This window comes from Stegostoma tigrinum, unplaced genomic scaffold (assembly GCF_030684315.1).
Source record: "Stegostoma tigrinum isolate sSteTig4 unplaced genomic scaffold, sSteTig4.hap1 scaffold_80, whole genome shotgun sequence".
Lineage (NCBI taxonomy): Eukaryota > Metazoa > Chordata > Chondrichthyes > Orectolobiformes > Stegostomatidae > Stegostoma > Stegostoma tigrinum.
In genome coordinates this window covers 1,014,979-1,040,310 of record NW_026728747.1, presented here as the reverse complement: position 1 = coordinate 1,040,310, position 25,332 = coordinate 1,014,979, and the positions used below count along the sequence as shown (strand labels likewise).

Genomic DNA, 25,332 nt, shown 5'->3' with positions numbered 1-25,332 from the left:
GTGGTTGGCACTACTGCCTCACAGTACCAGGGACCTGGGCTCAATTCCACCCTTGGGTGACTCTTCGTTTACACATTCTCCCCATGTCTGTGAGGGTTTTCGCTAGGTGCTCCAGTTTCCTATCACAGTCCAAAGATGTGCAAATTAGGTGGATTGACCACACTAAATTGTCCATAGCTACCAGGTTTGTTAGCCTTGCAGGGGTAGGTGTGGACCTGTTGGGCTGAATGTTTCTACACTGTAGGGATTCAGTGAACCCTCTTTCTACCGATGTCGTTGGCAGAAATGTGCACAATGAGCTATGTAGGAATCCTGCTCATTGACTGCAGCTCCACCTTCAACACTATTATCCCCTCCAGACTGATCTCAAAACTCTATGACCTAGGTTTCTGCTCTGCCCTCTGCTACTGGATCCTTAACTTTCTGACCCAAAACCACAGTGAAGATAGGTAACTGCCCCTCCTCCACAATAACACTAGTGCCCTCTAAGGATGTTTCCTCAGCCCCCTACTGCACTCCTTGTGCACCCATGACTGTGTTGCCAAATTCCAAATTAACGCCATCTGCAAGTTAACTGACGACACCACTGCAGTGGGATGGATATCTAACAATGAATCAAAATACAGAAGGGAGGCAAAGGGTTTGGTGACGTGGTGCAGAGAACAACCTCTCTCTCGATGTCGGCAAAACTAAAGAACTGATCACTGATTTCAAAAGACAGGAGGAGAACACGCCCTGATGTATATCAATGGAACTGAGGTTGAGAGGGTGGAGCGTGTCAAGTTCCCCGGTATGACGATAATCAACAACCCGTCCTGGACTTTCCACGAAAATACGTTGGTCAAGGCGGCACAACAATGCCTCTCCTTCCTCGGGCGGCTCAGGAAATTTGGCCTGACCAATTTCTACAGATGCACCATTAAAAGCACATTGTCCAAGTGTATAATGGCCTGGTATGGCAACTATTCTGCCCAGGACTGAGAAACTACAGAAGCGGGTGTGCACAGCCCAGATCATCACGGAAGCCAACCTCTCATCCAAGGACTCCATTTACATGGCTCACTGCTGCGGAAAGGTAGCCAGCATCACCAAAGACCCATCGCACCTACGTAATGATCTCCTACATCCTCTTCCATCAGGCACCAGGTACAGAAGCCTGAACACATGCACACCAACAGTTTTAGGAACAGCTTCTTCCCAGTTGTTATCAGACTGATAAATAGACTCTCTAGCCTGAAATAACGCTGATCTTGCTAACATTGATCTCACTGAGCGCATGCTCTGTTCAATGTAACCTGCATGCCTCTGTCATTTTCATCTGTATATCCTTCGCTTACTATGATCTGCCTGTACCACTCATAAATAAAGATTTTCACTCTACTTTGGTACACGTGACAATAAATCAATCAATTAGTCAACAACCTTAATACAAGTTTGAGGAACAAGACTTCATCATCTGTCTTGTCACTTTCTAGCCTTCTGGTCCAATATTAAGTTCAACCAATTTAGATCAGAACCTACGCTTCCATCTTGCTCCTGTATCCCTTTTTGCATTCAGATGCCTATGTAGCTATTCACACCTCTTCTGGACACAACCTTTGATTTTTTTTAAAAAAATTACCATTGTGTTACCAAGCTTTTGCAAAAAATAATGTTTCGTAACATAATTTCTTCTACCCTCCACCTCATCACAAGCATTCCCTTGAGAATTTTTGGGAGTTTTCCGACCTCCTGTCTACCAGCCGGAAATACCTTACATTTGTGTCTTTCATTTCAGAGAGACTTTTATTACCAAAGCAGTTTTGTCTTACACCCAATGGAACAAACGCAAGAACATGATATTTCAAACAATTGGAATAATTTATACGAGAAGAAAAACATGTCGTGTGGTTGACAAGTCCACTCTTGTGGACTGAATGAGGGTGTACCGCAGGATAATCACCTAATCAATGTATCATTTCCCCTTTGCAGAGAAAACACTGGAAAAATTGAATATACCTGTATGTTTGAACAGATGAAGTACGGGTAAATCGCTGTTTCACTTTACAAGTGTATTTGGGACCTTGCTTGGTGACTGAGGAAATGGTCACTTTGGAATGCTGAAAGGGGATACTGGTGAAGATGCTGGAAGATAATCTGCTGAACGCAGAGGTTGATGGAGGGACAAGCTGAGAATAAGGAGAATTTATGATTCTGGGATAGGTGGAATGGATGAGGGCCGAATTTTGTGAAATGGATCAAAGTGAAAGTTCTGCGAACCATGTTGGGGTCCTTGGTTGTGGAAAAGAGAAAGCATCTCACACGTGCCGGTGCGGTGTGCTCTGCTCATTACAAACAAGAAGTTTTCAGTCGGCCAATCATTATCATATATGACCTATATGTCTGGCATAATACTGGCTGCAAATTTCATAGACAATGTTGGTCAATGCAATGAGGATTATTTTTGGACTGACAACAGCATCCTGCTAGGGGAAAATACCATTCACATAACCACTATACAGCAGCAGCATGAATTACTTGCTTAAGCTCAAACTTTTGAGAAGCTTTGGTTTTCCATGGCAATTTGAGGTAGACCAGGCACTTTTCAGTTCTAAAATTTGAACCATTTGACAATGCACAGTATACACATCAGTCATCTACTTGTGATATCCATTATAGAACATAGAACATAGAACAATACGGCACAGAACAGGCCCTTCGGCCCTCGACGTTGCGCCAACCTGTGAACTAATCTAAGCCCCTCCCCTGACACAATCCCATCATTATCCATATGCTTATCCAAGGACTGTTGAAATGCCCCTAATGTGGCTGAGTTAACTACTTTGGCATGCGGGGCATTCCACGCCCATAGCACTCTCTGAGTAAAGAACCTGCCTCTGACATCTGTCTTAAATCTATCACCCCTCAATTTGTAGCTATGCCCCCTTGTACAAGCTGAAATCATCATCCTCTGAAAAAGACTCTCACTGTCCACAATATCTAATTTTCTGATCATCTTATATGTCTCTATTAAATCCCCCCTTAGCCTCCTTTTCTCCAATGAGAACAGACCCAAGTCTCTCAGCCTTTCTTCATAGGGCCTGTGCTCCAGACCAGGCTGCATCCTGGTAAATCTCCTCTGCACCTTTTCCAATGCTTCAACATCCTTCCTGTCATGGGGCGACCAGAACTGCACGCAATATTCCAAATGAGGCTGCACTAGCATTTTGTACAGTTGGAGCATGACATCATGGCTCCGGAAGTCAATCCCTATAAATCCCGTGACTGTACAAAACGCTAGTCGAGTAGCCTGTATCTCAGTATTCTCCTCGACAACATTGTCGTTTTCCAGAGTGAATACTGTCAAAAAATATTCAATTAGTGCTTCCCCTATCTCCTCTGACTCCACACACAACTTCCCACTACTGTCCTTGATTGGCCCTCATCTTACTCTCGTCATTCTTTTATCTTTTATCTTATTTATCTTCATGATGTACTTTATGAGCAATACCACACATCCCCACATCACTTTAAACCTTTGGAACCTTAACAAGTTGTAGATATCTCCAATTAGCTCACTTCTTCGCTTGAAGCAGAGCAAGGACTAAGTCCTGCACGGTGAAAATGTTAGAAACAACAATGAGCACTGTCCTGCCGAGCCTTACCTAACTTCGTTACTGACCAAACTACCAGCACCCAGTTCAAAGTTGCACAATTGCTCAAGCTTTGCATTTCAGAGAGTGACTATTGTAAACATGGAAGCTAGGAGGAGGGAGGAGGCCAAATGGCTCTTTGAGCCTGCTCCACCATTCTTCATGATCATGACTGATCATCCAACTCAACAGCCTAATCCTGCTTTCTCTCCATAACACTTGATCCCATTCACCCCAAGTGTTATATCTAGCCATATCTTGAATACGTTCAATGTTTTGACATGAACTGCTTGCTTTGGTAATGATTTCCACGGACTCACCATTCTTTGGGTGAAGAAATACCTCCGAAATCGTCTATCCTGAATCCTCATACTGTGACCCCTGGTTCTGGACACACCCACCACTGGGAACTGCATCTATCCTGTCCAGTCCTGTTCGAATTTTATAAGTCACCTCATTCATTTGAATTCCAGCGAGAACAATCCTAACCGAGTCAATCTCTGATCATACATCAGACCTGCCATTCCGGGAAACAGGCTGATAAACATGCGCTGCACTGATAAACTATGAGAGCAACAGCATCCTTCCGCAGAAAAGGAGCACAAAACTGCACACACTATTTTAGGTGCGGCTTCACCAAGGTGCTGCGTAACTGCAACACCACATTCTGGCTTCTGTACTCGAAACCTCTCGGAACGAAGGCCAACAGACCATTTCAGAGACGGGAGGAACTGCCAATGCTGGAGAATCTGAGATAACAAGGTGTGGAGCCGGATGAACACAGCTGGCCAAGCGGTATCAGAGGAGCAGGAAAGATGACGTTTCGGGTTTGGGCCCTTTTTCAGAAATGGGGGAGGGGAACGGGATTCTGAAATAAATAAAGAGAGAAGGGGAGGTGGATAGAAGATGGATAGAGGAGAAGATAGGTGGAGACAGATCAAAGAGGCGGTGCTGGAGCCAGTAAAGGTGAGTGTTGTTGGGGAGTTATGATGGAGGTTCATCAGTCAAGGGAAGACAGACAGGTCAAGGAGGAGGGGATGATGCTGGTAGGTAGGAGGTGGGGTGGAGATTAGGGTGAGAGTTCGGGTTAGGGTTACACCCTAACCCCACCCCACCTCCTACCTACCAGCGTCAGCCCTGCCTCCTTGACCTGTCTGTCTTCCCTTGACTGGTCAACCCCCTTCCTAACATTTGTCTTTACCAGTCTCTTTCTCTTCACGTATCTATAGAAACTCTGTCAGTCTTTATGTTCCCTGTATGCTTACTTTACTGCATTTACCCCTTCTTAATCAATCCCTTGGTCCTTCTTTGCTAAATTCTACTATGCTGCCAATCCTCAAATGTTGTTTCCATGGATCAGATACTATCGCTAATTGCCTTTGTTAAGTCATGGATTGGTCCTCTTACCCATTTTGCTTTCATGCCAGACAGGAATAAACAGTTGTTGTAGTCCGCCCACGTGCTCCTTAAATGTTTGCCATTGCCTATCCACTGTCATCCCTTTAAGCAACTCTTTGTGATCTATCAAGGCTAATTTCATGCCTCATATCTTCAGCTTTCATTATTAAGATGCAGCACCCTGGTCTCCAAGTCAACTCTCACACTCTCCATCTTGATTGAAAAAATTCTATCATGTTGCGGCCACTCATCTTGAAGAAATCTTGCACAGCTAGATTGGCAATGATTCCCTTCTCATTACACAGCACCCAGTCTTAGATGCACTGCTTTCCAGTTGGTTCCTCAACATATTGCTCAAGAAAACCATCCCGTATCCATTCCAGGTCTGTTCTAGTTCTGTTATAAACTAGTAGAGCTCTCAACAATAAATTAGAAGGTTATGGCTTCAAGCTGTAATTTATATTTAAGCATAATTTTTAGGGTAATACTTCAATGAAGTACTGAGGAATTTGGATTGTCGGAGATGCCAGCATTCAGAAGAGGCATTAACTTGAGGCTCCACCTGCTGTTAAGAGCTCAGATCAACTGAAGTCGTGACACACTTTGCCTGGGTAATAAATTCTAGTGACAAACCAGTCCATATCAATAGTGCAAGATAACAAAGTGTGGAGCTGGATGAACACAGCAGGCCAAGCAGCATCTCAGGAGCACAAAAGCTGACGTTTCGGGCCTAGACCCTTCATCAGAGAGGGGCATGGGGAGAGGGAACTGGAATAAATAAGGAGAGAGGGGGAGGCGGACCGAAGATGGATAAAAAAGAAGATAGGTAGACAGGAGTGTACAGGTGGGGAGGTAGGGAGGGGATAGGTCAGTCCAGGGAAGACAGACAGGTCAAGGAGGTGGGATGAGGTTAGTAGGTAGGAAAAGGAGGTGCAGCTTGAGATGGGAGGAAGGGATGGGTGGGAGGAAGAACAAGTTAGGGAAGCAGAAACAGGCTGGGCTGGTTTTGAGATGCAGTTGGGGGAGGGGAAGAACTGGGCTGGTTTTGGGATGCAGTGGGGGAAGGGGAGATTTTGAAGCTTGTGAAGTCCACATTGATACCATTGGGCTGCAGGGTTTCCAAGCGGAATATGAGTTGCTGTTCCAGCAACCTTCGGGTGGCATCATTGTGGCACTGCAGGAGGCCCATGATGGACATGTCGTCTGAGGAATGAGAGGGGTAGTTGAAATGGTTCGCGACTGGGAGGTGCAGTTGTTTGTTGCGAACCAAGCGGAGGTGTTCTGCAAAGTGGTTCCTAAGCCTCTGCTTGGTTTCCCCAATGTAGCGGAGGCCACACCGGGTGCAATGGATACGATATACCACATTGGCAGATGTGCAGGTGAACAAAACGAAAATGAGCTCAAAATTCATACTGGCAAGTAGACCCGCTTGACATTATGAATTGGTGCAGAGCACACTTACATGTTGGAAGCAACTGCGGACACTTGGTTCAATGGTGCTGCCTCCAAATGAAGCTACCTCACCCAGCTGCCGAGGGATCTGGACTGCATCGTGAAGCAAAAGGCTCAGGCTTCGTTGGTCACATAAATCTGTGGGTTCAGCTACTTGTTTGAAGATATCTGCAAAAGTTATCCAGAAGAAAAATACTGACATTCCTAAACTTAAGGGAGGTAGTTGAGAGTTCAATACATCCAATACATCTTCCTCAATTGCCTTGCTTTGTAAATCATCTTAAAACATTATTTTTATGATCTTGATTGGCTATTTGCAAACAACTGTGGAAACAAAAACTTCTGTTTGTTTACAACAATGGACAATGTATGTTGTCTGATTCTCCAAGGAAGTCATTTTGTCAATTTCTTTCTTGATTGTAAATCTCAAACCTCTCTAATAGCTCCTCGTTCATTTCACAGAGGTAATCTTTGTGTGGACCTGGAAAACATCGGCACGGTCCTCAATGAATATTTTGTGTCAATCTTTACAATGGAAAAGGACACTGCAAGTAAGATATCAGGGCAGAGGACCTCGGAGCATCAGAGGTTAAGATACAGGGAGATGCAGCTGGTTGAGCAACTTTAAAAGTGGATACATCTACAGGGCGAACTGAAACGTATACCAGCTAGCGGGGGAAGTGAGGGAGGAGATATCTGGGCCGCTGGCAGCAATTTTCAAACCCTTGTCAATCACACGTGAAGTAATGAAACACTATTAACATTGTCCCACTATTAATAAACGGAGAGAGGAACAGACCAGGAAATTAAAGGCCAGTCAGAATAATCTCAGCACTGGTGAAGCTATAAAGAGGCATTCTTAGGGGTAGAATGTACTTGCAAGAAATAATCAGGGATAAACACTATGGATTTGTTAAGATGAGGTCACATTATGCATTTGATGTGGGCTTAGTAAAGTCCCCCTTGGCAGATTGAGCAAGAAAACAACAGCCATGGGATCAAAGGCAAAGAGGCACACTGGAGCCAAAACTGGCTGTGGCAGAGAGCACAGGGTGATTGATGGTAGAGGGATATCTATTTGACAGGATGTTTGCTTTGAGTGGGGTTGTGCAGGGCTTTCCACAAGGACCCTTGAAATTTGTCAAGTTAATTCATCATTTGGGCTTAAACACAGGATGTATGACTGTATTGCTAGCGAATGGCTAATTTAGTGAGGAGGATATCGATGGAATGGCCATGTAAATAACAGCCATGGGATCAAAGGCAAAGTGGCACACTGGATCCAAAATTGGTTGACAGACAGGAAGAATAAACTTCAGGAGGAGATCAACAGACTGGTCAGCTGAGCACAGCAATTGAACTCAACCAGGAAAAGTGTGAGCTAATGAACTTGGGACGGCGAACAACGCAAGGGATCACACTATGAAGGGTGTAATCCTGGAGATGACTGAAAAAACCAGCTGCCTGGGCTGGGGGTTGTCATGGAATCATATAGTACAGAAGAGGTCCTATGGCCCACTAAGGCTGTACCTCTAAAAATACACTGCAACATATACTAGTCGCATTTTTACACACGAGACCATTCTCTTAAATATTACGACATGTCAACTGCTCATCCAAGTACTTTTCAAAGGTTGTGAGGTTTCCTGTTTCAACTTCCCGCCCAGGCAATGCGCTCCAGACCTTCACCACACTCTGGATGAAAACGATTTTCCTCAAACCTCCTCAATATTCCCGTCTTTCTCTTTAAAATTATGCTCTATTGTTATTGATGCTTTAACTAAGGGGAACAATGCTTTCTATTCAACCCATCTATACCTCTCATAATCTTATATGCCTCTGTCAGGACCTCCATTCACCCACCAAACCTTCTCTGCTTCACAGAAAATAATGTGATTTTTTCCAGTCTTTCTTCACAGCTAAAATGCTCCAACACATGCAACATCCTTTTCATTCCCTCCAGTGCAATTACATCCTTCCTAATGGGTGGTGACCAAAATGCCACACACGACTCCAGCTGTGGCCTAACCAAACTTTTAAACAACTCCAAAGTGACCTTCCCACTCTTACAATTTATGCCACAACTGATAAAGGGAGGTGTCCCATATGTCTTTGTAACAACCCTTACTAGCCTGACCTGACCCCTTCAGGAATTCATGAACAAGCACTCCAGGGTCCCTTTTCTCCTCTAAGCTTCCCAGTGTCCTGCTATGCATTAGAGTGAGATTTTATTATCACATGCATTCAATACAGGGTACAAGAGTACAAAGAAAAGAGTACAAAGTTGCCTTAGACGGTGCCATCTCAGGTACAAAGTACCTTGGTACGCAATTTTAGTTGCAGAAGTAGAAAATTTATCCATCCTTCTTTACTCAGAGTCGTAGGGGAGTGGAATGCAATGCCGGAGAGGGGAGTGGAGTCAGCCTCAATAGGGGCATTTCATCGGCTATTAGACAAGCACATGGATGATAGTATAAGGTAGGGGCGGAGGTTAGATTGACCACAGGATTAGGGTAAAAGTTCGGCACAACATCGTGGGCTGAAGGGCCTGTACTGTGCTGTACCGTTCCATGCTCCATGTGATAAAAATAAATGAATAAGTTAAAAAATTCAGCACTACAGTCTTCTTAGTATAACAGTAGAAGAATAAAAACAAAAGTTTAAAAAGTCAAACATCACTCTCCACTGGAGTCGTACCTGAGGACTGGAGGGAGGCAAATGTAATTCCTCTCTTCAAGAAAGGAAATAGGGAAATCTCCGGCAATTACAGACCAGTAAGTCTCACGTCTGTCGTCTGCAAGGTGTGAGAAAGGATTCTGAGGGATAGGATTTACGACCATCTGGAAGAGCATGGCTTGATCAAATACAGTCAACACGGCTTTGTGAGGGGTAGGTCATGTCTCACAAAACTTATCGAGTTTTTTGAGGATGTGACTAGAAAAGTTGATGAGGGTCGAGCTGTCGATGTGATGTATATGGACTTCAGCAAGGCATTTGATAAGGTTCCCCATGGTAGGCTCATTCAGAAGGTCAGGAGGAATGGGATACAGGGGAACTTAGCTGCTTGGATACAGAATTGGCTGGCCAACAGAAGACAGCGAGTGGTAGTAGAAGGAAAATATTCTGCCTGGAAGTCAGTGGTGAGTGGGGTTCCACAGGGCTCTGTCCTTGGGCCTCTACTGTTTGTAATTTTTATTAATGACTTGGATGAGGGGATTGAAGGATGGGTCAGCAAGTTTGCAGACGACACAAAGGTCGGAGGTGTCGTTGACAGTGTAGAGGGCTGTTGTAGGCTGCAGCGGGACATTGACAGGATGCAGAGATGGGCTGAGAGGTGGCAGATGGAGTTCAACCTGGATAAATGCGAGGTGATGCATTTTGGAAGGTCGAATTTGAAAGCTGAGTAAAGGATTAAGGATAGGATTCTTGGCAGTGTGGAGGAACAGAGGGATCTTGGTGTGCAGATACATAGATCCCTTAAAATGGCCACCCAAGTGGACAGGGTTGTTAAGAAAGCATATGGTGTTTTGGCTTTCATTAACAGGGAGATTGAGTTTAAGAGTCATGAGATCTTGTTGCAGCTCTATAAAACTTTGGTTAGACCGCACTTGGAATACTGCGTCCAGTTCTGGGCGCCCTATTATAGGAAAGATGTGGATGCTTTGGAGAGGGTTCAGAAGAGGTTTACCAGGATGCTGCCTGGACTGGAGGGCTTATCTTATGAAGAGAGGTTGACTGAGCTCGGTCTCTTTTCATTGGAGAAAAGGAGGAGGAGAGGGGACCTAATTGAGGTATACAAGATAATGAGAGGCATAGATAGAGTTGATAGCCAGAGACTATTTCCCAGGGCAGAAATGGCTAACATGAGGGGTCATAGTTTTAAGCTGGTTGGTGGAAAGTATAGAGGGGATGTCAGAGGCGGGTTCTTTACACAGAGAGTTGTGAGAGCATGGAATGCGTTGCCAGCAGCAGTTGTGGAAGCAAGGTCATTGGGGTCATTTAAGAGACTGCTGGACATGCATATGGTCACAGAAATTTGAGGGTGCATACATGAGGATCAATGGTCGGCACAACATTGTGGGCTGAAGGGCCTGTTCTGTGCTGTACTGTTCTGTTCTGTTCTATGTTCTATTACAGTCCTTTCCTAAGCCACAAGTTTGCAGACACTCTGAACGAGGCTTCCCCCGTGATGGTTTGTATTCCCTGCGCTGGGCTAAAACCCGCCCATCCTTGCCAGTGGACTTCACTGCTGACTGCTGTAGCTGACCTCCATCGGGCACGACAGGCTTTGCCACATTAAGTACTCTCTTATCTTATTCCTTCTTCAGGCTATATCAATCTGCCACTGACCTGCCCATCTGACTGATGACAAGATTGGAGCAGACAAGGGGACCTGGTAAAAGGTGTTTAAGATTTTGAAGGGCATAGAAAGGATAACTGGAAGCTGCTTTTTCCATTAGTTGACATGAACTCACTGACTGAAAGTGTGGCTGATTCAGAAAGTGTCTGAATATTTAAGCAGTATTTAGATAATCACTTGTGTTGCTGTAGGCTCCAGGGCTATGGGTCAAACAATCAAAAAGGAAATAAATGCCATGTGAGTTCAATGTAGACAGATCTTTGTTGAGTAGTGCAGTAACGACAGACCGCACGGCCTCCTCCTGTGCAACAAACATCCATGACTCTACAATTACACAGCTTTTCTTTGAGACATTTCTCCACTTGACTGATTCTTTGTAAATGCAAGGCCGACAAAATAAATCCTTTTATTAAAAGCTTCCATCTCACTGAGAAAGCTTCAGGCCAATTTGATAATCTGCTCTGAAAATTCTGCTCATATTTTGATAGTTATGAAAAATTCTACTATCAGGGCTGTCACAATCCACAACATTCTAAATCAATCAACAATATTCTAGAAAGATGATCATTTGCCTATACAACAAATTTTAACTGATGTTTTTAAAAAATAGAGAAATAAATCTAGATCTGTCAAAAACTAATCAGTTCTTCCTTGGACCATACCTGTACAGACCAGGTTTCAATGAAATATGCCCATTAGTTGTGAGATACATTGTTGACAATAGAACATCAAATGGGGAAAAACATGACCTCACATTAAGTGTTATCACTGCTGCAAGTGAGCAGTAGAGTCATACAGCACTTCTGAATATTTTCCAAGTATTCTAATGATGAAAACATTATTGGTAACAAAAACAGCTGCTAAGATGGTGTCGTTGAGAAGCAATGGCATCAGACAGATGTAGTGCATCATTTATCCAGCAGGAATGCACTGTGCAGATTCTGCAAAGACCACGCTATAACTTAACATTAATAGTGGCAGTGACTAAATAGAGAAATATACTAAGACAGCAAACCTTTTGTTAAACAGTACCCGTGGTACCAGGAATGGGCTGAATAATCAAAAATTCCAGTTGATCAATAGGTCCACACACACAAAAAACACACACTCAATAACAGGAACATAATGCATGGGATATACACATTACTGTTCTCCTTCATTTACAGCATAAATAACTTCAGTAATGATGCAACTTCGCCTTAACTCAAACTTACTGGCAGGGAGCCTTCTCACTTGCACCCTCACCAGACATCACAGAGATGATGAGAATACAGTAAACATCTGGTGTGTAATTTTTGTCAGTTTATTGAGTGGGCTAGTTTGTTAAACAAAGTTTACGTACAGTTAAATCTACAGTTTACATGTGTATCAGCAATGATAGATTTAGTACTTACACTTGTATTTTTTCCTCCAGATGACCCTTGGACAGACACATCAAGCCAATTTTCAAAGAAACACTCTGATTCTTCCACTCCTACCCCTGGAAAAGGAAGTTACAGAATGTCACTGACTGACTTTACTTATTTGAATACAGCATAAGATACATAGAACATAGAACAGTACAGGCCCTTCAGCCCATGATGCTGTGCTGAACTTTTACCCTAAACCTCAGGTCTATCTAACCTCCACCCCTATCTTGTATTATCACCCATATGCCTGTCAAATAGTCACTTAAATGCCCCTGATGAGGTTGACTCCACAACCCACTCCAGCTGAAACAAAGATCTCTTTGAATTGTCATTTGTCAGACATGTATTGAATCAAAAAACAAATTTCTCACTTCCACAGATTTCTACAGCATGTTAATATGATTTGTGAAAGTTAATATTTCACCCTTTTATTTTACAAATACAACTTTAAACAAAATGCTACTGTATAGAACTTCTATGCTGGTATTTGTGCATATGCCATTTCAGTTTTGTGATCTGTTTCTATGCAACGAGTGATAAATACTTCGATTAAAACGGTTGAGAGCAGTATATGTGAGATTTAATACCATGCTTTATCTGCAGGTAGTTATTCATGAGGCTCAACTAACATCATGTCTCAGAGGAGCTTGTGACCTCTGGGTTAGGTACTGTTTGACCGTTGCCTACTGGTCACTAGTTGAGACGAAAGAGAACTACTAGCTGCTATCCATTTTCAACAAGTGATCACGATAATCTACCTGCATTTCAACGTCCCATCAACATTCAAGAATAATAAAATGTGAGGCTGGATGAACACAGCAGGCCCAGCAGCATCTCAGGAGCACAAAAGCTGACGTTTTGGGCCTAGACCCTTCATCAGAGAGGGGAATGGGGTGAGGGTTCTGGAATAAATAGGGAGAGAGGGGGAGGCGGACCGAAGATGGAGAGAAAAGAAGATAGTTTGTGGAGAGGAGAGTATAGGTGGGGAGGTAGGGAGGGGATAGGTCAGTCCAGGGAAGACGGGCAGGTCAAGGAGGTGGCATGAGGTTAGTAGGTAGGAGATGGAGGTGCAGCTTGGGGTGGGAGGAAGGGATGGGTGAGAGGAAGAACAGGTTAGGGAGGCAGAGACAGGTTGGACTGGTTTTGGGATGCAGTGGGTGGAGCGGAAGAGCTGGGCTGGTTGTGTGGTGCAGTGGGGGGAGGGGACGAACTGGGCTGGTTTTAGGATGCGGTGGGGGAAGGGGAGATTTTGAAGCTGGTGAAGTCCACATTGATACCATTGGGCTGCAGGGTTCCCAAGCTGAATATGAGTTGCTGTTCCTGCAACCTTCGGGTGGCATCATTGTGGCATTCAAGAATTGTTGCTCGAAGAGGCTTCTGTGTAACAAGTAGGAGTAGAATCAAGATCAACCATGTTGTTTTCCCAATGTGAACCAGCTGCCAACACCATATATATGGGACCATCTTAATCATTCTTCTACAATTAACTTTTACAACAGACAACAGGTGCAGGAGTAGGCCATTCGGCCCTTCAAGCCAGCACCACCATTCATTATAATCATGACTGATCATCCACAAACCGTATCCTGTCCCTGCCTTATCCCCATAACCCTTGATTCCACTATCTTGAAGCGATCGATCCATCTTTTTCTTGAAACGATCCAGAGACTTGGCCTCCACAGCCTTCTGGGGCTGAGCATTCCATATATCCACCACTCTGAGTGAAGAAGGTTTTCCTCAACTCTGTTCTAAATGGCCTACCCCTTATTTTTAAACAGAACCTCTGGTTCTGGACTCACCCATCAGCGGAAACATGCTTCCTGCCTCCAGAGTGTCCAATCCTTTAATAATCTTCTGCATCTCAATCAGACCCCCTCTCATCCTTCTAAGCTAGGTCCCTGTACAGCTGCAGAAGGACGTCTTTGCTCCTATACTCAATTCCTCTTGTTATGAAGGCCAGCATGCCATTGGCTTTCTTCACTGTCTGCTGTACCTGCATGCTTGCTTTCATTGACTAATGTACAAGAACACCAAGATCACATTGTACTTCCCCTTTACCAACTTGACTCCATTGAGATAGTAATCTGCCTTCCTGTTCTTGCTACCAAAAAAGTGGATAACCACACATTTATTAACATTAAACTGCATCTGTCAGCCATCCGTCCACTCACCAAGCCAATCCAAGTCATCCTGTATTCTCATAACATCCTCCTCACATTTCACACTGCCACCCAGCTTTGTGTCATTGGAAAATTTGCTAAGATTACTTTTAATGCCTTCATCTCTATCATTAATGGATATTGTAAACAGCTGTGGTCCCAGCACCGAACCTTGTGGTACCCCACTGGCCACTGCCTGCCATTCCGAAAGGGACCCGTTCATCACGACTCTTTGTTTCCTGTCAGCCAGCCAATTTATAATCCAAGTCAGTATTTTGCCCCCAATAACATGTGCCCTGACTTTGCTCACTAGTCTCCAATGTGGGACTTTATCAAAGGCTTTCTTAAAGTCCAGGTTCACTACATCCACTGGTTCTCCCTTGTCTATATTCATAGTTACATACTCAAAAAATTCCAGAAGATTCGTCAAGCACAATTTCCCCTTTGTAAATCCATGCTGACTCTGACCTATCCTGTCACGGCTATCCAAATGAGTTGTAATTTCATCTTTTATAATTCACTCCAGCATCGTTCCCACTACTGACATCAGTCTAACCGGTCTACAATTTCCTGTTTTCTCTCTCCCTCTTGGACTCACCCATCAGCAGAAAAATGCTTCCTGCCTCCACAGTGTCCAATCCATTCATAATCCTATCCGTCTAAATCAGATCCCCTCTCATCCTTCTAAACTCGAGAGGACACAAGCCCAGTCGCTCCAATCTTTCAACATATGATAGTCCCGCCATTCCGGGAATTGACCTTGTGAACCTACGCTGCACTCCCTCAATAGCAAGAATGTCATTCCTCAAATTGGGAGACTAAAACTGCACACAGTATTCCAGGTGTGGTCTCACCAGGGCCCTGTACAGCTGCAGAAGGACCACTTTGCTCTTATACTCAATTCCTCTGATCTGATTGAGGCATAGAAAATTATGACAGGCACAGGCAGAATACATTGTGAGAATCCTTTCCCCAGGGCACATGTGTCTAAGACCAGATGGCACAAGGTTAAGGTGAGGATGAAACCAGATGGCACAAGTTTAAGGTGAGGAAGTCTGAGGAAAAGCTTTTTCATGTCAAAACTGGTAGACGTATGGAGCACGCTGCCTGAGAGGGCAGTAGAGGCAGGTATTCTCAACATTTAAAAAGCATCTGGGATGAGCATTTAAAATGCTAGGTCAAAGTAGGCTCTGGACCAAGTGTAGATAAATGAGATTAGTGCAGTTTGGTGTTTGTTGGTAGGCATAGATATGGTGTTTCTATGCTGTATGACTCTACGAGATTGACGGTCACAAAATTTTATTCAACATCTGGCCGTTTATTCCTTGACATTAACTGGATGATGTTCATATTGTGCGCATTATACACGTCATTCTCCAGCACTAACATTTGTAACCGTGAAGAACCGTGAGGAAGAAAGGCTGAGGGTCTTAGGTCTGTTCTCATTGGAGAGAAGGAGGTTCAGAGGGGATTTAATAGAGACATACAAGATGATCAGTGGACTAGATAGTGTGGACAGTGAGAGCCTTTTTCTGAGGATGATGGCATCAGCTTGTCTGAGGGGGCAGAGCTACGCATTGAGGGATAATAGATTTGAGATAGATGTCAAAGGCAGGTTCTTTAGTCAGAGAGCGGTAAGGATCGCCCTGCCTGCTGATGTAGTTCACTCAGCCACATTGGGGGCATTTAAACAGTCCTTGGATAAGCATATGGATGATGATGGGATAGTGTTGGGGGATGGGTTAAGATTAGTTCACAGGTCGGCGCAACATCGAGGGCCAAAGGAACACTGGCTTTGTGTCCCAGAAATAGGTCCAGCATTGCACTGTCCCTTACAAGCTCATCTCCATGTTCATGTAAAATAATCTATCAAATGTATTTAAAGAATTATTTCCCAAGTCAAACTTTTATCTAATCTCAATTAATGTTGTGCAGTTGAAATCCCAGAATATAATTATTATTTTATTAGCTTCTCACCCCTCAGTGAATTCCCTGCTCTTCAACTGCCCACTGCTTGCAAGGCCGATAGCTTAAATTCCTCACAACATTAGCAAACCCTTGTGCAAGGATTTTGGTTCCTTTCTGCTTCAGCTGCAGACCAGCCCACTTGTAGAGGACATACCATCCTCACAAATTCTCCTTCAGATCCAGGAGTCTAAATCCCTCCCCAAACACAAACACTTGAGCCAAGCATTCATCTGTTTTCTTCCCCTTTTTCTTGCCTTCTCAGCATGTGGCACCAGGAATAATCCAGAGATTACAACTTTACAGGTCCTGCTATTTAATCCACTGCCTAGCTCTCAGAACGCTTGGTGCAAGCGTTACCCCAAACCAAATCACTCATCTTACCAATGTGTACATCGAGCTGTGTCTTACGGTCCTCCTCCTTCAGGATCCCCTTAATGACATTGTTGACCTGGTTAATATGCCACAATGGAGTCACAGGTACGACTGTGAAAAATCTGGTCCACCCAGATCGTTGCAATGAGCAAAAAAGCACACCATTTGTCTCTACTTGCCAGGGGGCTAAGGCAGTTTGGTGTGTCCACAAGGACAACTTTCATTGATGTACCAGAGAAAGCATCCTATCTGGATGCATATCACAGCATGGTTCCTCTAGCTGAACAATCCCTATTTATTATGGCTCTTGCCTTTCTTCTTCCAGGCAGAATTGGAGAGAGCGAGCGCGCGACAGACAGAGCGAGAGAGATGGGCAATGAGGGAGAGAGAGACAGACAGACAGACAGAATGGGCGACAGAATGTGAGTGTGAGCACGCCTGCATCAGACAGTGAGAGAGATGTTGCTGAGGTGGAGATAGTTGAGAGTGTTGATCACCAACGATCTCTCCTGGTCCACCCAGATCGTCACAATGGGCAAAAAAGCACACCAATGTCTCTATTTCCCCAAGAGGCTAAGGCAATTCAGTGTGTCCACAAGGACAACAATTATTGATGTACCATAGAAAGCAACCTATCACGGCATGGTTTGGCAACAGCTCATCCTCAGGTCATAAGAAACTACAGAGTCGTGAACACAGCATAGTCCATTATGCAAACCAGCCTTCCATTCTTCTGTTTGTGCCTGTGAGTCAAGTGATGGGGGATAACAGGGAGAGGAGAGATAATGACAGGGAGAGAGGGAGGGAGAGAGGGAGAGAGGGAGAGAGGGAGAGAGGGAGAGAGGGAGAGAGGGAGAGAGGGAGAGAGGGAGAGAGGGAGAGAGGGAGAGAGGGAGAGAGGGAGAGAGGGAGAGAGGGAGAGAGGGAGAGAGGGAGAGAGGGAGAGAGGGAGAGAGGGAGAGAGGGAGAGAGGGAGAGAGGGAGAGAGGGAGAGAGGGAGAGCATGAGAGAGAGAGAGAGCATGAGAGAGAGAGAGAGCATGAGAGAGAGATGAGATGAGGAATAAGAAATGATGAGTGGTCAATACCTGGAGGAAAAAAAGAACCGTGTGTGAGCATTAAGAGAAGCCGCTGGCTGTAATATGGAGGCTATTGTTTTACTGATTGTACGAAACGAAAAGCAAGTGTCACCTCTTGGTGTTAGGGGACAGGAGATGTGCATTAGAGAAGGAGATATAGTCAGCCTGGTTAGAGACAGCAGACACGTTGCAAATGCATAGAAACTGAAATTAAAGCTTTCTTGTCAATGTGTAAAGAGGTGAGACAAATATGACCGGCTAATATTGTACCTTTGCGCTCAGTAAAATGATAGAATCATGATTCAGGGAATCCTTACAGTGTGGAAACAGGTCCGTCAGCCCAACACGTCCACACTGCCCCTCAAAGCTTCCCACCCAGACCCATCCACCTATAACTCACCTAACCTACACATCACTGAACACCTTGGGAAATTTAGCATGGCCAATCCACCTAACTTGCACATCTTTTCACCGTGGGAGGAAACTCGAGCACCCGGAGAAAACCCATGCAGACACATGGACAATGTGCAAACTCCACACAGACAGTGACCTAAGGGCGGAATTGAACCCAAGTTGTTGGTGCCATGAGGCAGCAGTGTTAACCAGAGCCCCTGTGCTCTTTATTATGCCAATTAAGCTGCAAGCATTTTTTTTTAAGAAAGTAAACTTACCATCGTCACAGGATGCGAGTGCTTTCAATTTCTGTCAGCTTGGAGAACTTTATCCGCATCTGCAAGGGCAAGGTGATGGCAATGGTGTGAGACTGGTTAATATTCTGCAGCTCGCCGTGCAAAAAATTAACAGCATCTCCAATGCTTTTTACCTCGGGGCATAACAGAAAGACAAGAACATGAAAAAATCCTGAAATCTTCCTCCAATTTCAATCTCAGTTGGACCATCCCTTCATCAAAAGCCACAACCAAACTGAACAGTAACTTGGTTCACTCCAAATCAACTATAACACTAATTTCCAAAACTCAATGTCCTGTTTTTCGAAGATATCTGCATGTTCCATGGAAAATCATGTATTTTCCACTGCCTACCAGGCCAATCATTTGTTCACTATGATCTCTGTCTCTCTCTCTCTCTCTGTATCTTGCCCTCTTTGATTTCTGTAATTCACGCCCTCCCTACCCTCAGCTACCTGTGCTCATATGCTCGAGGCTTCTCCAATTTTCTGATGTTCGTGCTAATGCTTTAAGATCCCCGCACTGAATGTCAGCAATTTTTTTCAAAAGCCTCAATGACTACTGCCCAGTGGCTCTGACATCCATATTTATGACTATGAAGTGCTTTGAGAGGTTGGTCATGGGCCACATCAACTCCAGCCTCCCACATTACCTTGATCCACTGCAATTCACCTACTGATGCAGCAGATCCATGGCAGATGCCCTCTCCTTGGCTTTACACACATCTCTGGAACGTCCAGATAACAAGGGCATCTACGTCAAGCTCCTACTTATTGAGCACATCTCCACCTTCAACACCATAATTCCATCTGCCCATCCTGGGCCTCCTGCAGTGCCACAACAATGCCACTCAAAGGTTGCAGGAACAGTACCACTTATTTTGCTTGGGAACCCTGCAGCCTAATTGTACCAGTGTGGACTTCACAAGCTTCAAAATTTCCCCTCCCCACCTACATCCCAAAACCAGCGCAGCTCATCCCCACCTCCCTAACCTGTCATTCCTCCCACCTATCCACTCTCCCACCTCAAGCCCTACCCCCATCTCCTACCTACCAGCCTCAGCTCCACCCCCTTGGCCTGGTCGTCCTCCCTGGACTGACCGATCCCCTCCCTAACTGCCCACATACACTCATCTTTACTGGCTCTATCCGCCGCCTCTTTAACCTGTCTGTCTCCTCTTCACCTACCTTCTCCTTTATTCAGAGACAAAGGGAACTGCAGATGCTGGAGAATCCAAGATAACAAAGTGTGAAGCTGGATGAACACAGCAGGCCAATCAGCATCTCAGGAGCACAAAAGCTGACATGTTGGGCCGAGACCTTTCATCAGAAAAGGGGGAGGGGGAGAGAGTTCTGAAATAAATAGCGAGAGAGGGGGAGGTGGACCGAAGATGGAGAGAAAAGAAGATAGGTGGAGAGGAGAGTATAGGTGGGAAGGTCGGGAGAGGATAGGTCAGTCCAGGGAGGACAGACAGGTCAAGGAGACGGGATGAGGTCAGTTGGTGTGAAATGGAGGTGCAGCGTGAGGTGGGAGGAGAGGATAGGTGAGAGGAAGAACAGGTTAGGGAGGCGGGACAAGCTGGGCTCGTTTTGGGATGCAGTGGCGGGAGGGGAGATTTTGAAGCTTGTGAAGTTCACATCGATACCATTGGGCTGCAGCGTTCCCAAGTGGAATATGAGTTGCTGTTCCTGCACCCTTCGGGTGGCATCATTGTGGCACTGCAGGAGGCCCATGATGGGCATGTCGTCTAAGGAATGGGAGGGGGAGCTAAAACCGTTCGCGACTGTGAGGTGCTGCTGTTTACTGCGAACCGAGCGGAGGTGTTAGCTTGCACTCACTGGAGCACTGCAGCAAGCCTGAGACAGAGATTTTGGACAGGGATCATGATGGGGCGCTCAAGTGACAGGCAATTGGAAACCTGGGGCCATTCTTACGGCCAGAAAAAAGGTGTTCTGCCAAGCGGTTGGTCAGTCTGTGTTTCGTCTCCCCAATGCAGAGGGAGACCATATTGAGAGCAGTGAATACAGTAGACTAGATTGAGTGAAGTGTGGGTAAATCGCTGCTTCCCCTGGAAGCCTTGGATAGTGAAGCGGGAGGAAGTAAATGGGCAGATGTTATGCCTTCTGTGGTGGCATGGAAAGTGCTGTTGGGTTATGGGGAGCTGTTGGGAATGGATAAGGAGTGGATCGAGGTGTCCCGATGGAATGGTCCCTGCGGAAGGCTGACAAGAGAGGGGAGGGGAATATATGCCTGGTGGTGGGATCTTGTTAGAAATCGTGGCTGATGTTCTTCTCGATGTGGATATTGATGGGTTGGTCATTGAGGACCAGGGAACCTCATCAGGGGTGAGGCCAAAGTGTAGGACATGGGTTGGACATGGCTGAGATCTCTGTCAACCACGAACGCAAGGATGCTCAGGTGAGGAAGAATGTAGACATTTCGGAAACCCTCCAGCAAAAGATGATATCATGAGTTCAAGTGGATCTGTCTGGACAGTCCTGTCTGAAGATTTTGTGATGTAAGACTCTGTTGTTTGTCATAAAGGATATGGTTGAGTGATCATATTCAAATAGAAGAGACCAAGAATGTGAGGCTGGAGAATGGGTTGAGAACCATGCCTCTAGGATTCCTCTGCATGTCTATGCTTGGCTTGGGCTACTATGGTTACCATGTCCCAGTTTTGTATGAGAGGCGTGATTCTCCACCCATAATGCAACCAACAAGCAGATACAATTGGGCCCCCACATACAAACCCATATAGATCAAAACCGGAAGTGACAGTACTCATGGTAACAGACCGGACAGTATAAATTCCAGACAGAGTAGAGTAACATTGTTTTGTTGGAGGCTCTAGTGATGATGTCATTGATCATGGTGACGAAACGTCTGAATGAAAACAAGCCAACTCGGCGAGCAAGTCAACAACCGCAATTTGAACTATCTTGTTCAAGTGTTTCATTTTTGATCTTGAATGTTAAATCTCGCTCCAACACAGGGATGGAAGATGACAGTCAACAGCTGCATTCTAACTAATTCATATCGAATCATTGTTTTGACCAGTCCAGAAACATGTAGGTTAGGCGGATTGGGAATGCTGAATTACCCACATTGCCCACATACGTGTAGGTTAGGTATATTCGCCATTGGAAATGCAGGCTGACAGGGATAGAGTAGGGAATGGGGATGGGTCTGGGTGGGATGCTCTTTGTAGGGTTGCTGTGGACTTGTGGAACTGAATGGCCTGTTTCCACACTGGGGATCCTATAAACCTAGGTTTTACTCAATTCAAGAGAGAGTGAGTTTATCAATTGCTAAACGCAAGAAGTCATAAGGCACCACAAATATGCACAAGTTAGACACAAGAAATTAGCTCAAAAAACATAAAAGTTAAGAGGGATACAGATAGTTCAGAATTTGGATTGTTTGTGAAGAATAGAAAGTGGGATGTTGTGGCCACTAAGTTGGGCGATCCCTGTAATGCTGATATGAATTCAGCAGTTAATTTTGAGATTCTTGTTGAAATTCTTTTGACCTTGTTTCCTTTTTGACATCGCCCTGGTTTGCAGAGCTCAGAGCAAAAGATTGTCTTTTCTTCTAACCTGCAGCGTAGGCCTATGAAATGGCTGTCCTAGAACTGCGACCTCCACAACTCCGTAGACCACATGAGCGTATTCGCCCAGGAATACACACACACTGACATTAAAGAACTATTGGGATAACAATACTCAGCATGGGACTGGAAAAGACAGCATGTAGAAACAGAAAACAGCTGTAAATAATGTCAAGAGGTCAAATAAAGTTATAAAGCAAAATTAATGGCTCTTTGCTTGCGTGCTCATTGTATTCAGAACAAAATCAACAAATTAAGAGCACACATACAGGTTGACGGGCATGATTTGAGAGCTATTACAAAGACATGGTTCTAAGGAGATCAACACTGGAGGTAAATGTGCAGGGCTACGTGACATTCAAAAAAGACAGGCAGGAGGGAAACTGACTGTAAGCGATGAAATTACTGTGAGAATAAGAAACAATCTTCAATCAGAAGATGTAGAATCCAATTTTATTTATTTGTTAATGGGAGGAGGACATCACTAGCTACGCAGTGTTTATTGTCCATCCCTCGTTGCCCAGGGGACAGTTCAGAGTCAATCATATGGCTGTGGGTCTGCAGTCACAAGTAGGCCAGACCACGTAAGGATGGCAGTTTGCTTTCCTAAAGGGCATCAGTGAAGCAGTTGGGTTTTTCTGACATTTGGCAATGATTTCATGGTCATCATTAAATTCTTCATTCATGATTTTCTTTTATGTTCAATTCAAATTCCACCATCTGCTGTGCTGTGATTTGAACACAGGTCCCCAGAATGTTATCTCAGTCTCTGAATTAACAGTCCAGCAATACCACCACTGGGCTATTTCCTCCCCAATCTTGGAACAAGAAAACCTGTAGCTGACTCCCACATGGGGAAAAACACTGAACCAGGAGCTTCTTCAAACGGGGTGATCGCCTCTCCTTACATTTTAAAATAGCTATGAACAATCAGGAACTTGTGGGAAGCTACTAAATTGGGGGAAGGAGTATTAGGTAGGAGCTGAGCAGTATTCATTGGGAGGAGCTTTTATTGAACAAGTCGACATTTGATACGCGGGAGTTATTGAAAGACCTACTGATCAGCATTCAGAACTGGCCTATTCCAGGGAAGGAGGAATGACAAGGATGGCAATCTAAGGACATACGGACATAAGAAATAAAGCAGGAGTAGGTCATCTGTCTCTTTCAGCTCACTCTGCCATTCAATAAGGTCATGGCTGATCTTTGTGTGGACTCAGCTCCACTTAGCTGCCATTCACCATAACCCTCAATTCCTTTCCTGTTCAAAGATCTACCTGTCTTGGCCTTTAAAACATTCAATCAGGGAACCTCAACTGTTTCACTGAGCAGAGAATTCCACAGATTCACAACCCTTTGGATGAAGCAGCTCATCCTCAACTCAGTCTTAAATCTGTTCACCCTTATTTTGAGGCTGTGCCCCCCAGTTGTAATTTCACCCATCAGTGGAAACAACTTCCGTGTTTCTTTCCTATCTATTTCTTTCATCATTTTAAAAGTTGCTATTAGAACACCCCTCATTCTTCGAAGTTTCAGTGAGTGCAATCCTAGTCTCCTCAATCTCTCCCCATACAGCAACATTTTCAATTCTGGAATCATTCTTGTGAAGCTCCTTTGCACCCCCTCCAGTGCCAGCACATCCTTTTTAAAGTGAGGAGACTAAAACTGTACAAACTACTCTACATCAAGCTTTACCAGCACCCTATACAACTGGAGCATCCCCTCCCGATTTTTAAACTGCATCACTCGAACTATAAGGGACACTATTCCATTTGTTGCCTCAATTACCAGCTGCATCTGCAAACGTTCTGTGATTCATACACAAGGTTGCCCAGCTCCCTCTGCATAGCAGCATGCTACAATTTTTCACCATTTAAGTAATACTCCATTTTGCCCTAATTGCTACCAAAATGGACAGCCTCACATTTACCATCATTGCACTCCATCTGCAAGACCCTTGTCCATTCATTTAAACTTTGTGTCCATCTGCAGATTTTCATTATCCTCTTTACTCTACCACTCATTTTAGTGTTAAATGTGATCTGTGAACTGTAATAGTACATGGAACAACACAGCGCAGAACAGGCCCTTTGGCCATCCATGTTGCGCTGACCTGTGAACTAATCTAAGCCCATTCCCCTACACTATCCCATCAGCATCCATATGCTTATCCAAGGGCTGTTTAAATGCCCTTCATGTGGCTGAGTTAACTACATTGGCAGGCAGAGCATTCCACCCCCGTACCACTCTCTGAGGAAAGAACTTGCCTCTGACATCTGTCTTAAATCCATCACCCCTCAATGTGTAGCTGTGCCCCCTTGTACCAGCTGAAGTCATCATCCTCGGAAAAAGACTCTCACTGTGCACCCTATCTAATCCACTGACCATCTTGTATGTCTCTACTAAATCCCCTCTCAGCCTCCTTCTCTCCAATGAGAACACACCCAAGTTCCTCAGCCTTTCTTCATAAGACCTTCGCTCCAGACCAGGCAACATCCTGGTAAATCTCCTCTGCACCTGTTGCAACGATTCCACATCCTTCCTGTAATGGAGCGACCATGCAATATTCAAAGCGAGGCCGCACTAGCGTTTTGTAGAGTTGCAGAATGACATCACGTCTCCGCAACTCAATCCCTCTACCAATGCAACCTAAAACACCATCAGACTTCTGAACAGCACTATCAACCTGGGGGGCAGTTTTCAGGAACCTATGTACATGGACACCAAGATCCCTCTGTTCATCTCCACTACCAAGAATCTTTCTGTTGACCCGGTGTCCTGCCTTCCTATTATTCCTCCCAAAGTGAATCACCTCACATTTATCCGTATTAATCTCCATTTGCCACCTTTCGGCCCAATTTTGCAGTTTATCCAAGTCTCCCTGCAACCTGCAACATTCCTCCACAATGTCCACCACTCCATTGTCTTTAGTGTCATCTGCAAACTTACTAACCCATCCACCAATGCCTGCATCCAAGTCATTTATAAAAATGACAACAGCAGTAGTCTCAAAACAGATCCTTGAGACACACCACGAGTAATCAGACTCCAGGCTGAATATTTTCCATCAACCACCACTCATTGCCTTCTTAGTGAAAGCTAGTTTCTAATCCAAATGGCTAAATCTCCCTCAATCCCGTGCCTCTGTATTTTCTCCAATAGCCTACCATGGGGAAACTTATCAAAGGCTTTACTGAAGTCCATG

At 44.7% G+C, this 25,332-nt stretch overlaps 2 long non-coding RNA genes across 11 annotated transcripts in view; both read right to left on the bottom strand.

The window, feature by feature from the left end:
* The window catches only part of LOC132209278 (uncharacterized), a 372,299-nt gene that overhangs the window by 137,204 nt on the left and 209,763 nt on the right, over nt 1-25,332 (bottom strand). The window lies entirely within an intron of this gene.
* Nucleotides 1-25,332, bottom strand: part of LOC132209280 (uncharacterized) — a 60,607-nt gene that overhangs the window by 23,140 nt on the left and 12,135 nt on the right. Inside the window, exons 2-4 of one of the 3 annotated variants that reach the window (XR_009445373.1) lie at nt 18,500-18,558; nt 12,237-12,322; nt 6,493-6,650 (exon numbers count right to left, since the gene is read on the bottom strand). This is a non-coding gene — a long non-coding RNA (uncharacterized LOC132209280). Of the gene's footprint in view, nt 1-6,492; nt 6,651-12,236; nt 12,323-18,499; nt 18,652-25,332 lie in introns of all 3 variants that reach the window. The other 2 variants (XR_009445375.1, XR_009445374.1) reach the window with 2 other exon arrangements.